General features: G+C 43.8%; 1 long non-coding RNA gene across 2 annotated transcripts in view; it reads left to right on the top strand.

Moving 5' to 3' along the window:
- Window positions 1-4,212: 4,212 nt before the first annotated feature.
- Window positions 4,213-14,617, top strand: part of LOC121928934 — a 112,883-nt gene continuing 102,478 nt past the window's right edge. For both annotated transcript variants that reach the window (XR_006103602.1, XR_006103601.1), the window contains exon 1: window positions 4,213-4,363. This is a non-coding gene — a long non-coding RNA (uncharacterized LOC121928934). The remainder of the gene's footprint in view (window positions 4,364-14,617) is intronic.

Raw genomic sequence — 14,617 nt, 5'->3', positions numbered from 1 at the left:
GTGGGCAGGTTCCACACACCCTCCTCTCAAAATAACTACGCAGTGGGCATGGGTCTCTGACCACCCTCCTCTCAAAATACTACACAGTGGGCATGAATCCCACTCTTTCCTCTAAAAAACTATGCAGTGGGCATGGGTCCACACACCTCCTCTCAAAATACTACCAGTGGGCATGAGTCAACACACCCGCCTCTCAAAACTACACAGTGGGCATGGACCACACACCCTCCTCTCAAAAAACTACACAGTGGGCATGGCCAACACCCTCCTTTCAAAATACTATGCAGTGGGCATGGGTCCACACACCCTCCTCTCAAATTACACGCATTGGGCATGGGTCCTCACCCTCCTCTCAAATACTGCCAGTGGACATGAATCCACACTCCCCCTCTCAGAATACTATGCAGTGGGCATGAGTCCACACACCCTCCTCTCAAATTCTACGCAGTGGGCATGGGTTCCACACACCTCCTCTCAAAATATACGCATGGCATGGGTCCTCACACCCTCCTCTCAAATACCACAGTGGGCATGATCCACACTCCCTCCCTCAAATACTACACAGTGCGCATGAGTCCCCACACCCTCCTCTCAAAATCTATGCAGTGGGCATGGGTCCACCACACCCCCTCTCAAAATACTACGCAGTGGGCATGGGTCCTCACACCCTCCTCTCAAAATACTACACAGTGGGCATGAATCCACACTCCCTCCTCTCAAATACTAAACACAGTGCGCATGAGTCCACACACCCTCCTCTCAAAATTTCATGCAGTGGGCATGAGTCCTCACACCCTCCTCTCAAACATACGCAGTGGGCATGAGTCCTCACACCCTCCTCTCAAAACCTACGCAGTGGGCATGAGTCCACACACCCTCCTCTCAAAATACTACGCAGTGGGCATGAGTCCAACACCCTCCTCCAAAATACTAGGCAGTGGGCAGGCGTCCACACAACACACCCTCCTCTCAAATACTACGCAGTGGGCAGAGTCCACACACCCCCTCTCAAAATACTACGCAGTGGGTATGAATCCACAACCCCTCCCTCAAAATACTATGCAGTGGGCATGAGTCCACACACCTCCTCTCAAAATACTACGCAGTGGGCATGAGTCCACACATCCTCCTCTCAAAATACTACGCAGTGGGCATGAGTCCACACACCCCTCTCAAAATACTACGCAGTGGGCATGAGTCCACACACCCTCCTCTCAAAATACTACGCAGTGGGCATGAGTCCACACACCCTCCTCAAATACTACGCAGTGGGCAGGAGTCCCACACACCCTCCTCTCAAAATACTCGCAGTGGGCATGGGTCCACCACACCCTCCCCTCAAATACTACACAGTGGGCATGAGTCCACATACCCGCCTCTCAAAATACTACGCAGTGGGCATGAGTCCACACACCCTCCTCTCAAAATACTATGCAGTGGGCATGAGTCCACCACACCCTCCTCTCAAATTCTACGCAGTGGCATGAGTCCACACACCCTCCTTTCAAAATACTACACAGTGGGCATGAATCACACTCCCTCCTCTCAAAATACTACGCAGTGGGCATGGTCCACACACCCTCCTCTCAAAATACTACGCATGGGGCATGGGTCCTCACACCTCCTCTCAAAATACTATCAGTGGCATGAGTCCACACACCTCCTCTCAAAATACTATGCAGTGGGCATGAGTGCACACACCCTCCTCTGAAAATACTACGCAGTGGGCATGTGTCCACAACACTATCCTCTCAAAAGAGAGACACATGGGCATGAGTCCACACACCCCTCCCAAAATACTACATAGTGGGCAATGAACCACACTCCCTCCTCTCCAAATACTACACAGTGGGCATGGGTCCTCACACCCTCCTCCAAAATACTACACAGTGGGCAGGAATCACACTCCCCTCCTCTCAAAAATACTACGCAGTGGGCATGAGTCCAACACACCCTCCTCTCAAAATACTACACAGGGGGCAGAATCCAGACTCCCTCCTCTCAAATACTACACAGTGGGCATGAGTCCACACCACCCTCCTCTCAAAATACTACGCAGTGGGCATGAGTCCACACACCCTCCTCTCAAAATACTACGCAGTGGGCATGAGTCCACACACCTTGCTCTCAAAATACTACGCAGTGGGCATGAGTCCCACACCACCTCCTCTCAAAATACTACGCAGTGGGCATGAGTCCACACACCCTCCTCTCAATACACACTACGCAGTGGGCATGAGTCCACACACCCTCCTCTCAAAATACTATGCAGTGGGCATGGGTCCTCACACCCTCCTCTCAAAATACTATGCAGTGGGCATGAGTCCACACACCCTCCTCTCAAAATATATGCAGTGGGCATGAGTCCACACACACTCTCCTCTCAAATATTACGCAGTGGGCATGAGTCCACACACCCCCTCACCTCTACAAATACTATACAGTGGGCATGGGGTCCACACACCCTCTCTCAAAATATACTACGCAATGGGCATGGGTCCTCACACCTCCTCTCAAAATACTACACATGGGCATGAATCCACACTCCCTCCTCTCAAAATCTAGCCAGTGGGCATGGGTCTACACACCTCTCTCAAAATTACTACACAGTGGCAGAATCGACACTCCCTCCTCTCAAAATTCACGCAGTGGGCATGGGTCACACACCCTCTCAAAATACTACGCAGTGGGCATGGTTCACACACCCTCCTCTCAAAATACTACGCAGTGGGCATGGGTCCTGACACCCCTCCTCTCAAAATACTACACAGAGGGCATGAATCCACACTCTCCTCTAAAATACTATGCAGTGGGCATGGGTCCACACACCCTCCTCTCAAATACTACACAGGTGGCATGGTCCACACACCCGCCTCTCAAAATACTACACAGTGGGCATGGATCCACACAACCCTCCTCTCAAAAATACACACAGTGGGCATGGGTCCACACACCCTCCTTTCAAAATACTATGCAGTGGGCATGGTCCACACCCTCCTCTCAAATTACTACGCATGTGGGCATGGGTCCTCACAACCTCCTCTCCAATACTGCACAGTGGACATGAATCCCACACTCCTCCTCTCAGAATACTATGCAGTGGGCATGAGTCCACACACCCTCCTCTCAAAATTCTACGCAGTGGGCATGGGTCCACACACCCTCCTCTCAAAATACTACGCAGTGGCATGGGTCCTCACACCCTCCTCTCAAAATACCACACAGTGGGGCATGAATCCACACTCCCTCCCTCTCAAATACTACACAGTGCGAATGAGTCCACACCCCCTCCCTCAAAATTTCTATGCAGTGGGCATGGGTCACACACCCTCCTCTCAATACTACGCAGTGGGCATGTCCTCACCCTCACTCTCAAAATACTACACAGTGGGCATGAATCATCCACACTCCCTCTCAAAATATCTACACAGTGGCGCATGAGTCCACACACCCTCCTCTCAAAATTCATGCAGTGGGCATGAGTCCTCACACCACCCCCCTCTCAAAACACTATGCAGTGGCATGAGTCCACACACCCTCCTCTCAAAATACTACGCAGTGGGCATGAGTCCACACACCCCCTCTCAAAATACTATGTGCAGTGGGCATGAGTCCACACACACCCTCTCTCAAAATCCTATGCAGTGGGCATGAGTCCAACACTCTCTGGCAGAATACTATGCAGGGGGCATGTGTTCCCAAAATGCATGCAGGTGTGAATGTGTGTGTGTGTGTGTGTGTCTGGGCTTCCCAATCCCCAGCCTAGTGGAAGCACGCCTTCCACGCTCCCTTCCTCTGGCTTTGCAATCCTGTCACTGTTTCCACACGAAGGAAGGGAAGGAGGGCCCAGACGCCGAGCCCACCCTGCCAATGCCCCCCTCCTCCTCCCGACGACGCCACCGCCCTTCCCTTCCCTCCCTTGCTCCCTTTTAACTCTCGTCTGAGGATGCGAAGGCACCACAAGGATGCCCAATTTGTTCTGGCCAGCCAATGGGGAGCCCGGGGCGCCTCACTGACCCCCTCTCTCTTTTTTTCCTTCTTCTCCCTCCCTTTCTCCCTTGTCTCTCTTTTTTTTTGCCTCGCATGGTCTGTTAGTATTCTTCACTTGGGGACGGAGCAGCTGGAGCTCAAGGCTGGGAAACAAGAGAGGAGAGAGAGAGAGAAAAGGAAGGAGACTTGAGGGAGACTTTGCCTCATCTCTACTACCTTTCCCTCACTCTCTCCCCCTTTTCCCTCCAAGAGAGAGAGAGAGAGAGAGAAGAGGGCGACCCCAAAGCCAAAGCCTGGGATTCTTCTTCTCGCCTCTTTGGTATGCGCCTCACGGAGGAGCTTGGCGGCAGATTGAGGCAAGGAGCCGGAGAGGGTAGGTCGCCTTGGGACTCGGGTTCCAAAAGTCCTTGCTATTGCCCTCCTCCTAAGAGTCTGCCTGCTTGCCTTTTTTGCTTGCTTGCTTGCTTGCTTCTCCTCTGGCAGATTGGACCTTCCTCTCTAGAGAGGGCTTTGGAGACTATTGCCTAGACAGTTATGGAAAAGGATTGAAGGGAGGGGGCAACAGCAACAACAATAACAACAACCTCCCAAGTTTATTTTTCTTTCACAAGAGTTTTTTCTTCTTCTCCCCTTCAGGCAAGGGTCCACAATGCCAGGATGCTTTGTATCCTATCTATCTATCTATCTATCCATCCATCCATCCATCTATCCTTCGTATAGACAGCCCACTGCTTTGTTCGTAAAGGGAGGTAAAACATGGGGAGGGGGTTCTTCTTTTCCTAAAAAGAGGGTGAGCTCTCAGTTTGTGTGTCTTTTCAACAAATGTTTTCTGTGTCTTAAGATGAGGATTTTTTTTGGGGGGGGGGGGGATAAAGGCAAACTTTTTGGCCAAGTCAGCTGGCACAAACCTGCCACACTTTTCCAGGCATCTTGACAGAGCTGTGTGTGTGTGTGTGTGTGTGTGTTACCACAAACTCCTAGCTTTTGAGCCCTGTACTGACTTCAAGGTTGCTCTGTTTACTTTTCTTTTGAAGGCTCTCATAAGAAGAGGAAGGGTTTGATCATTTATTGATAAAAATGTAAACTATCTCTTTTTAATTGTAGTGAATGAATGACATTCCTGAGGGAGTCTGAGCAGGGAGGGGTGTGTGTGTGTGTGTCTGTGTGTGTGTGCACCAGAAAGAGTCTACCTTTGATTTTGAATTTGCTCAGATTTCTGACAGCTTTCAAGGAAAGGGGTGTGGAACTCTTCCCAGCGCTGAGATCAGAGAGAGGAGACGTGGAGGGATGGAAGGATAATAAGAAATTGATCAGAAGCTTTCCTGATGTTTCCCGTACCCAAACCACAAGAGAGCTAACTTGCTTTGCTGTAAGATTTATGAGTCCCCAACCAGAAGCAACAGACAAAGCACAGGGTGGTTTTGTGTGTTCTTGTCCCTTTTCTTCTTCCTCCTCTTCCACCATCTCTTCCTACTCCACACCTTCCTTAGTGAAGAAAATTGATTCAGGAGTCTTGGAGGAGAGTAGTACAGTTTGATTTACAGCTTATGCTCTCATAAAGAATTCTTGCCACACGCTAGAAAAATGCAATGCATTGTAAGAAAGTTGCATGCAGAAACTAGCTGACAGGGGAACGGTTTGGGATTCAACCTGGGCGATGGTCCTGGAGGGAAGGCAAGGACAATAGAAATCGGACTCGGGTTCAGGCCAGCTAGCCAAGGTCTCTAAGATAGAAAGTCCCCCCCAAAACAACCCCCCGCCCTCTCCCTTTTGAATATGATTTTTAATAAAAGAAAATGGTCAGGAGAGGCTCCAGATGTTTCTAATTACCGCTTGAAATAAATCTTGTTCATCTGAGCCATTGCTTGCTGGGGTTCTTGGGGTCTCAGTGCATTTTCAGAAAGGAGATTTCCCCATCAAATTCTCTCCTAACATTCCCCCTCCCCAACCAAAGCAACACTCTGCTCCTCCTGCCTCCCTTCTTTGTCTGCTGTACTGTTATCTACACCTCCCCCAACCACCGCCCACTGTGAGCTGAGACACCTGAAGGCCAGACATAATGATCAACAGAGCGCTTTACTCCAGCCTGTCTGGATTCCAGCCAGGTTCCCCCCCCCCCTCCCCAATTCTCCAGTCAGGGAGCCTGCACGCAAGGCACACACACCAAGCTTATTCTTCAACTGCATGCAGAAGGAGGGTGGGAGTTTTGCCCGTACCGTGGCAAGACCGAGCCAAACAATATCCTCTTTCTCTAACTGGGCAGGGATAAGTTTTAGCACGTGCATGTTTCTCTCCAATGCATTTGCAAGGGGTTCCACTCGATCCGTCCACATATGGTCTACCTTCGGGGTTTGCATAGGTGCACTGTCTGTTCTCCATTATATTTTTGGAACGTTTACAATTTACTGTAGCTTTTATGTGCTGCGTGTTACATGCCCTGTGAAGGTTTTGTGACACTGCCCACATGTATCGTTTATAGAGAACATGCATTTTATAACAAAGAAGTGGTTCATATTTTTTTTTGCATATTTATTTTTTAGAGTACTCTGCGCAGACTATCATGCACAAAAAAAACCCAGGACAAATTGGGGAACTTATTTGCTAACATAGGGCCTGAACAGACAGGCCAATATAAAGCTGCTTTGGGTCACTTTGGAAGTATGCTGTTTAAATGCTGCATGTGTCCTAAGAGGCCATAAGCCACGCTAAAGCCATGCTCCAGTCCTAAGCTTTTGGTGCAGCTTCTGGCCTTTTAAGATGCATGTGTCATTTAAACAGCATACCTCCAAAGTGACCCAAAGCAGCTTTATTTTGGCCTGTCTGTTTGAGCCCATAGAATTGTCAGAAGCTTGAAAAAGTTTTTGAAGACTTCTGATATTCCCACTCAGAGGTAGTTATTGCATAGTTGGTAGAAAGATTGCTTCGCTGCATGCCAAGTTTGTTAAGGTTGACTTTGGGGCAAAATATTGAGACTCGTTACCATTCTGTCCACTGAGATGTTTATACTCATTTGATCTGGTCTGTGAACAGGTAGGTACCTAACTAGGTGACCCTATGAATGTTTACTCAGAGATAAATAAAATGGTGCTCAAGTAGGACTTATTCCCAAATAAGTCTGCACAGGATTATCATCTTAAAGGACTGCTGAGCAATGTGCCAAGCTATTTTCCTTAATGCCAAATTCAAAGCCACTTTGGAAGAGCCTGTGCATCTATGGGAAGTTTTGCAGGAAGTTAGTATTTCAGTGATTCAAGAATCTCTCTAAATGGTGGTGGTGGAAGGAATATGGAAGATCATATATATAATTAATTCAAAGTCAAATCCATGTCTTCTATACCACACAGTGGATCATGACCACAGTGTGGAACAAGAATGTGTATCAGATATAACCACTGTAATGCCTTTATGACAAGCATTGCTGAGGAGTGAGAAATGGATAGAATAAAGAATAAAAAAGGACAGGACGCCAGTCATAAGAAATTTAAAATAGTTGTACTAATTATTATGCAGAACATAATGCTGATAAGTATATTCTGTTTCCATATGAAGGGTCTTGTTTTATTCTCAATGATCCTCCACATGGAGGTGTTTACATGGCAGAAAAAATATGTGATATCATTCTTCAAATAATTCTCTAGAAATATTGTGCATATATGGCAAGGCAACATCTACTGATACGTTAACTGATATAGGGTAACAAACCATTCTCCTCAGTACAGTATGTGTTTTTCAGAGAGGAAAGCTATAGTGTTGTCCATTTGTACGGCAGTGCATTCTCTGCATACTTTCTTAGAAGGGCAGCCTTGTTTGTCTTGTTGCAGCAGAAACACAAAACATCATGTGCCCCTAACAAAATTATTGTACCATAAACGTGTTATTTGCAGTCTATGGCCCAAGCTGTACATGTATAAAAATGACTCGGTTTCATAAACATGACCCTCACTTATTGTGAATAGAGATAAGCTGATGAAACTACAGCAGTGCAAACTATTCATATATGAGTACAGTGGTACCCCGGGATACGAATGCGCCGCCTTACGAAATTTCCGGGTTACGAAAAAATCTATTTAAAAAAACTGTTCCGGGTTACGAATGTTTTTTCGGGTTACGAAATTTTTTTTGGTGCTTTTCGGCGCTATTTCACACCAAATCGCGGCTTTTCCCCATTAGCGCCTATGGGTTTTTCGGCTTACGAAGCCTTTCGGGTTACGAAAGCGGCGGCGGAACAAATTATTTTCGTAACCCGGGGTACCACTGTATTTAAGACTCTAAAAGTTGCTCATATGAACACATTCATTCTAGAATGCTTAAACCAGCCCAAAGAGTCAACCAACAGAATAATTTACATCTTTTCGAAAGATGTATTTATCCCCATATCAGAGGGACACACAAACATACATTAATATATATCTTATATTCCCCACTTACATTATAATTGCATTTGTAATTTTAAAATTTGTCTGCAAATAGTTGTCCACCATGGTAGTGTGAACAAGAGTGCAATGAATTGTAGTAGATAATCTTGTGATTTACTCTAAAGGTGTCAAAACTGCCTCATAGTAGATTTCCTATTCTAAAGGTGTCAAAACTGCCTCATAGTAGATTTCCTATATGTGGCCTAAGTACATTTGAAAAAATACTATTCATGTTCATGTGCAAAAGCAAAATGAGTGACAAGGGCCTGGTACAGACTGGCACTATATGCCGACCTGGGGTCGAAATTAGGGCTCGGGAGAGCGGAGCGTCCACACGCTTCCGAGCCCTACCACACTGTCCAAATGGCGCGGTGCACAAGAGACGTCATTACACCACTCCAGGGCGCTAATGGTGCCTTGGCAACAGCAGAGAAAAGCTGGATTTTGCGGCTCCTTTTTCATGACGCATCGTTGCCATGCTGTTTGGTTGGCATGGCCATGATCCCGGAGAGAAAGGAGCAGATTCTGTCTGCCCCTTTCCCCCGTCTGTACAGGCCCAAGGTGAACATATGCCAATCAACTGACTTGTTCAAGCCAAAAATCTTCCTTATGTGATGTGCAGTCAGTGTGGATGCTGATTCATATCTAGAAGCACATGGGTATTTATGTCACAAAATCCATCCAAGTTCCCCTGAGCTAGCTGATTGGATAAGGATGGAAGTCTGATAAAGATGGACGTTCCCATTAAGGCAGCTTGCTTTCTGTGTTCTGAAAACTGGCTCTCCCTCCCTGTGCTGTTTTTGCCTCCACAGGCAAAAAAAGATGAACAACCATATCTTGCTCCCAGCTAGGGTTAAAGCTGCTATAATTTTCAGCAGGGAAATTATGCAAATGAATTTTAAAAAACACACACACAATAAAACAAAACAAGCCAACAGTCCCGCTCTCTACTCATATTACAGCCTCAAGGGGTTGGTAACAGACAAGAAATCTGTCAGAAGAATAAGTCAGAAGTATGTATAAACTTAGTACATTTCTTACATATGAGTACATATGTGCAAAACTTGATTCAGTAATATCTGCCCACCAGCTTTCAATGCCCCACCACCCTTTGTGAAGAAACTTCATTACTCTATAGTCTTTTTCAAATAGGAACTTGTACTTGAACAAGTTTATGAAGTACCAGTGCATCTAGTTTAAGGTGCATTCATTAATGCATTGATCTGCTCTCTCTTTTTTTTCTGAAAACTGATAGCAACATCCAGTCAATAGCTTGCTATACACTTGCATGAATTAATTTTATTTTAAAAAAGGAGAAGAGGCAGCAGCGGACATTTCACAAGTGACATAGACTTGTGCATTAAATCCATGGTACAGTGTTGTGGCATCTGGTAAGGAAATCTGCTTGTTTGGCAACTAGATTCCACAAAAGACAACTTTCTGCCCTTCAGTATTTCAGTAATAAGTATAAAATGTATTTCCACTGTTTGCAAAAGAATTAAAATATGTAGTGTTTCTTCTCTGAGTATGTGCATGTTGAGTTTCCTTTAACTTCTACTATTAGAATCAGTTCAGATGTTACACAATAAGCTCACTTTGTGTATGGGCAGTGTTTGCAGCAGTTACATCATTAACTGTTGAGCTCTGCACTTTGTAAATACGTAGAACATGCAGTGTATATGTATTGCAAATGGCAGTTGAGTGTAGTTCCGTTCTGTGGATCTGTTATGTCTTTACAAACAGGCATTTCTGCTGTATGTGCTAACAGAGCCAGTGACGTACCTTGGCCAAACAAACTGGCTGCATCGAGTTTGGATCAGCCATTATTCACAACTCAACTCAAACTTTGAAGTGGTGCAGATTAGAGAACTACTGTTGAAGCAATTCCTCTGATTCTACTGCCAGAACATATTTTTTCTCTTTGTTCTCATACTGAAGTCATCAGAGTCTCACAGTGCATCATCTAAGTCATTAACAGAAAAGATGACAGAAGGAGAACCAAAGACAGATGCTATTCTGAGTCTTCACGATGAGCAAGATTGCCCATCTAGGAAACAATGACCCTTGATATATGTGTATTTCATCCATCTCTTTCTTCTAATGCATCCACCACTCTAAAACTGTACTCATTCCAGCCTAACAGTTCTGCAGGACACACACTCAGGGTTATAATAATCACCTCCAAGTGAATCCAGTAGTAAAATCTTCCAGAGCAGACTGGCTTTTTGTAGTTGTTTGCAGTAGAAATTATGGGTATGGGGCATAATCAGAATGTTAAGCGTACTTCCATTTGATGTTGATATTAGCTAGCAAACAGGAAACATATCATTAAAAAGATACTTATTGCAGTTTTGTGAACTTCTCCTGGCAATTTTGTTGGGATGGGACTGTGAGTTTCCCACTCTCTGTTTTGACAAACAGTAATTAGAAAGGGGCTACATGACTCATGGGAATAGCACCAGGTTGGAGAAGACTGCTCTAAAATAAGTCATCTTCTCTGCACTCAAAATTATGGTGGTAAAATTAATACAAGAATGCGATTGATAAATATACTGCAAAACTGTATGTGATTCTCCCTTACATGTAAATTGTTCCCAGTATTTTTTAAAATAAAATGGGAGCTACAGTATGAATGAAAGAGTGATCAGTTGAGGGGATAAATAGGGTTATTAGACATTTTATGTCAAATAGTTTTTCTGTCCCTTCTCTCCCTTTGATGTACTCCAAGGGGGGGGGGGGGTACCTGCAAAATTGTTAGTGGAAAAATCATTGAAGAAAAAAGGCTAAAATCTCTCACACCCCAGACCCGATGACTGATCTGCCTTTTCAGATTATGACTTGTATAGCTACAATTTGTACAAAGAAAGCAGGGTGACCTCAAGGGGCCGTCGACACACATAAGCAACATGCACACTTACAAAAGGATTCATGTATCAAGAGATGAGGCCATAACAGTAGCATTGTCACATTTATAATTCCTGTTCAGCTTTGTCTATCATTACTCTTGGCATTTCCTCTATTTTTATACTTCCTCTTTCAAGAAAGATTCCCCCACAATTCAGTAAATGTTTATACAATTGTACACATGTACCAAGAAGCAAGCAAGCAATAGATAGAAACCCATAAGACTTAAAATAGCTCAGGCCTGGGTTCAAGAAGTTGCCAGGGTTTTTTGTTGTGCACCTTCAAGTCATTTCCTACTTAGGCTGATCCAAAGGCAAACCTGTCATGAGATTTTCTTTGCACGATTTGTTCAGAGGGGGTTTGTCTTTGCCTTCATCTGAAGCTTAGAGAATGTGACTTCCATGCCTGAGCAGGAATTTGAACTCTGGTCTCCAGAGTCCTAGTCTAGTGCTTAAACCACTAAACCATGCTGGCTAGTTTTCTCTTTTAAAAAATTAATGCTTTTGTGAACTTTTTGAAATTATTATTTTTATGGTCCACTTTTCTACCAATATAGGGACCCAGGATGTCTTATAAAATGATTTAAAAACAGATACAGCGAAGTATAATAGCATTAAAACACAGTTAAATAGTTTGTCATGTTAAAAATTAATTAAAAAGCAATTTGAAAATACAATTAAAACAATGTCCATTTGACACAATGGTACAGATTTATCTGAAGTGTTTTGTATTGAGTCCAGTAATTCAGAATGGAATGAAGGACAAAGACTAGGTTAAATATGACTATTACTTATGACAGTCTATTACTTAAGACATAAGTATATTACAAATGACAGTCATACAGATTTCATGTTTTCTTCTTTTTATAGTGGAAATATTTAGCTTTTATAGCTGTCTGTAGAACACTCTATTTGTAGATTGATGATTTCACTGCAACCATTATTAAGCCTGTCACTGCCATCCCCAAATTACAATTTTTGCTCTGTGAACAACATGGATAAGTGACCTTATAGACCTTATTTGTCATTGGTGGGAATGTCTATGTCTATATAGAAAGGAAATTAACTGCACATTGATACATACACGCGTGCATGCGCGCGTGCACACACAGAGAGAGATTCGAAATATCAGTTAGAAGAACTGAATGTAAACATTTTCCTCTTTGGTTCTTTGGCAAACTGCTGGAGAAGAGGGTGAGGGAAAAAGAGAGAGAGAGAGAGAGAGAGAGAGAGAGGGAGGGAGAATGTGTATGAGAGAGTGATCAAGTCTACATCTGAGTTTCAACGACTTTTCTGTACGGTAGAAATGAACCAGATGACCACGTGCTCTTTTCTTATTTAGATGAGAGTTTTCCTTTCAATAACATCTTTCTTCCTGACCTGCTTAAAAATTCCAGTGAATGAAATCAGCACAGGATTTTCAATTCTAATTGACCATGTGCAGAGGAAGGGCCAGTGGAGAAATCAGTAGAGCCATTGTGAGACAGATTACATCAATCTCGCCTTTGTCTTGCATGCTTGCAAGCCAGAGCTAAAATAATTGGGAATATTTCATTTTCATGAGTTATACTAGAATTGCTATGTTAGCTGTTTTTAAGAGCTGGGGAGGGAAAGTATATAGACAGAGTTACTTTTTTCCTGGAGCATGGTGGAGGCCATCTAAGATGCTATCAAGGCATTCAGTGAATCAATCTCTTTCTGCGGTGTTCTATTTAATCCTTATTTTCTGTATTATCGTTGATTATTATTATTATTATTTTAAAAATCACATTTGAATACACATTTTAAAGATTATTAAATTTCTTCTTCTTCTATAGAACATCATAAACATCATTTTATTTGTTTTTTAGCTGAGATCTATGCTAGAATCTGCAGGAAGTGAAAGTGTGTAGATCAATTAGGTTCCAAGCCACACCTTATTCTGATAAGTATGGTCAATTCCTATCAGAATTCACTAAAGAGGCAATTCTGCAAGCATCTTTAGTGCCTTGCCATATTCATGCCAACAAGGTCATTTTCTCATTTCTTATTGTAACTCACTATGGGGGGAACCTACAGGCTTTATGGGGAATGGAGAGAGTATAATATGTTGCTTCTTTGCCATTGTTAACAGGAGGGCAAATGTGGCTACAAGAAATAGCTGAGATTTATAACAGAGAAGGGATAGCAATGTACACTACAAATGCATACTATATTTTCTTGCTTTTCTGTGCAATGTCCTACAGGCATTTTCTAGTTGTGAACAATAGCTGCGAGATAGAAATATAATAGTTTCAAATCAAGGCTGACATTTCAAACTTGAATAAATATCTCAAATTATTGAAATATTAGTCTTGTTACTAGTATTTAATAATGTAGGCATGTACTAAAACTACAGGTACAATCGTCCAAGTTCTAAGCTTCTTATAGGATTTTTCTTTGCTGAACTTTCCCACTGAAATCGGTGCTATCTAGACAATATTAAATGTTCTTGGATTGTTCTGCATATGTTTATATTCCTATTTCCTTAATATGCTGCAAGTCATGAGGACAGGATACTTGCTTTAGAAGGAATTGAAACAATCTCAAAATGTCACTGGAGGAAGTCAAGATATTTGCAAATTTCCTTTAGTCATCAAGATGCCCTCCCCACTTAGAGAAGGGCATTGTTCATGTCAACTAAGCCCATAATTTAATGTAGGGATTAGAACATTCTCTTGTCATATATTCATTAACAGTAATCACAACTACTAGCATGGTGTAGTGGTCTGAATGTTGTGACTGGGGGGAAGCAGACGGATGGCAAGGAGCAGCCTATGGCCACTCCAATCATGCTTGGGCCAGGACCACTGCAACCACATGGCCCACTCTCAAAGGGGGCCATCGTCTGTGGTCCCAAGCTGAGCCATCCAGGAGCTGGATTGAAATGGCTCTTTTTTACGGCATCTTTGGGCTCTGTTTCGTGGCTTCAGAGTGGCTTCCAGCTGCTTTGGGGGCATGCATCATCCAAACACCACACCTCCAAAGCAGCTGGAAGCTGCTTCTTTTGGACTGCATTTTGGGCCTAGGACTCCCAGAGCCAGGGTTCAAATTATCACTCAGCCTTTGAAATCCTTGGGCAAATCACACTCCTCAACCTAAGAGTAAGGCAATGGCAAACCTCCTTTCAATAAATCTTGTGATTGTATGAGAGGCTTGTCATAGGTTGTCTTGAAGGCACACAACAACAACAGTCACAATTATACAGGAAAACATTTTACTGAAAGTGCAACCACAGTTGGCTATGAATATTCTTGTCCTACAGAGCTAGTGTGCTTACCATTACCAGCC

The sequence above is a fragment of the Sceloporus undulatus genome, chromosome 4 (genome assembly GCF_019175285.1).
Source record: "Sceloporus undulatus isolate JIND9_A2432 ecotype Alabama chromosome 4, SceUnd_v1.1, whole genome shotgun sequence".
Lineage (NCBI taxonomy): Eukaryota > Metazoa > Chordata > Lepidosauria > Squamata > Phrynosomatidae > Sceloporus > Sceloporus undulatus.
The sequence above is the reverse complement of the archived record's forward strand: the minus strand, read 5'-3'. Positions and strand labels throughout refer to the sequence as shown.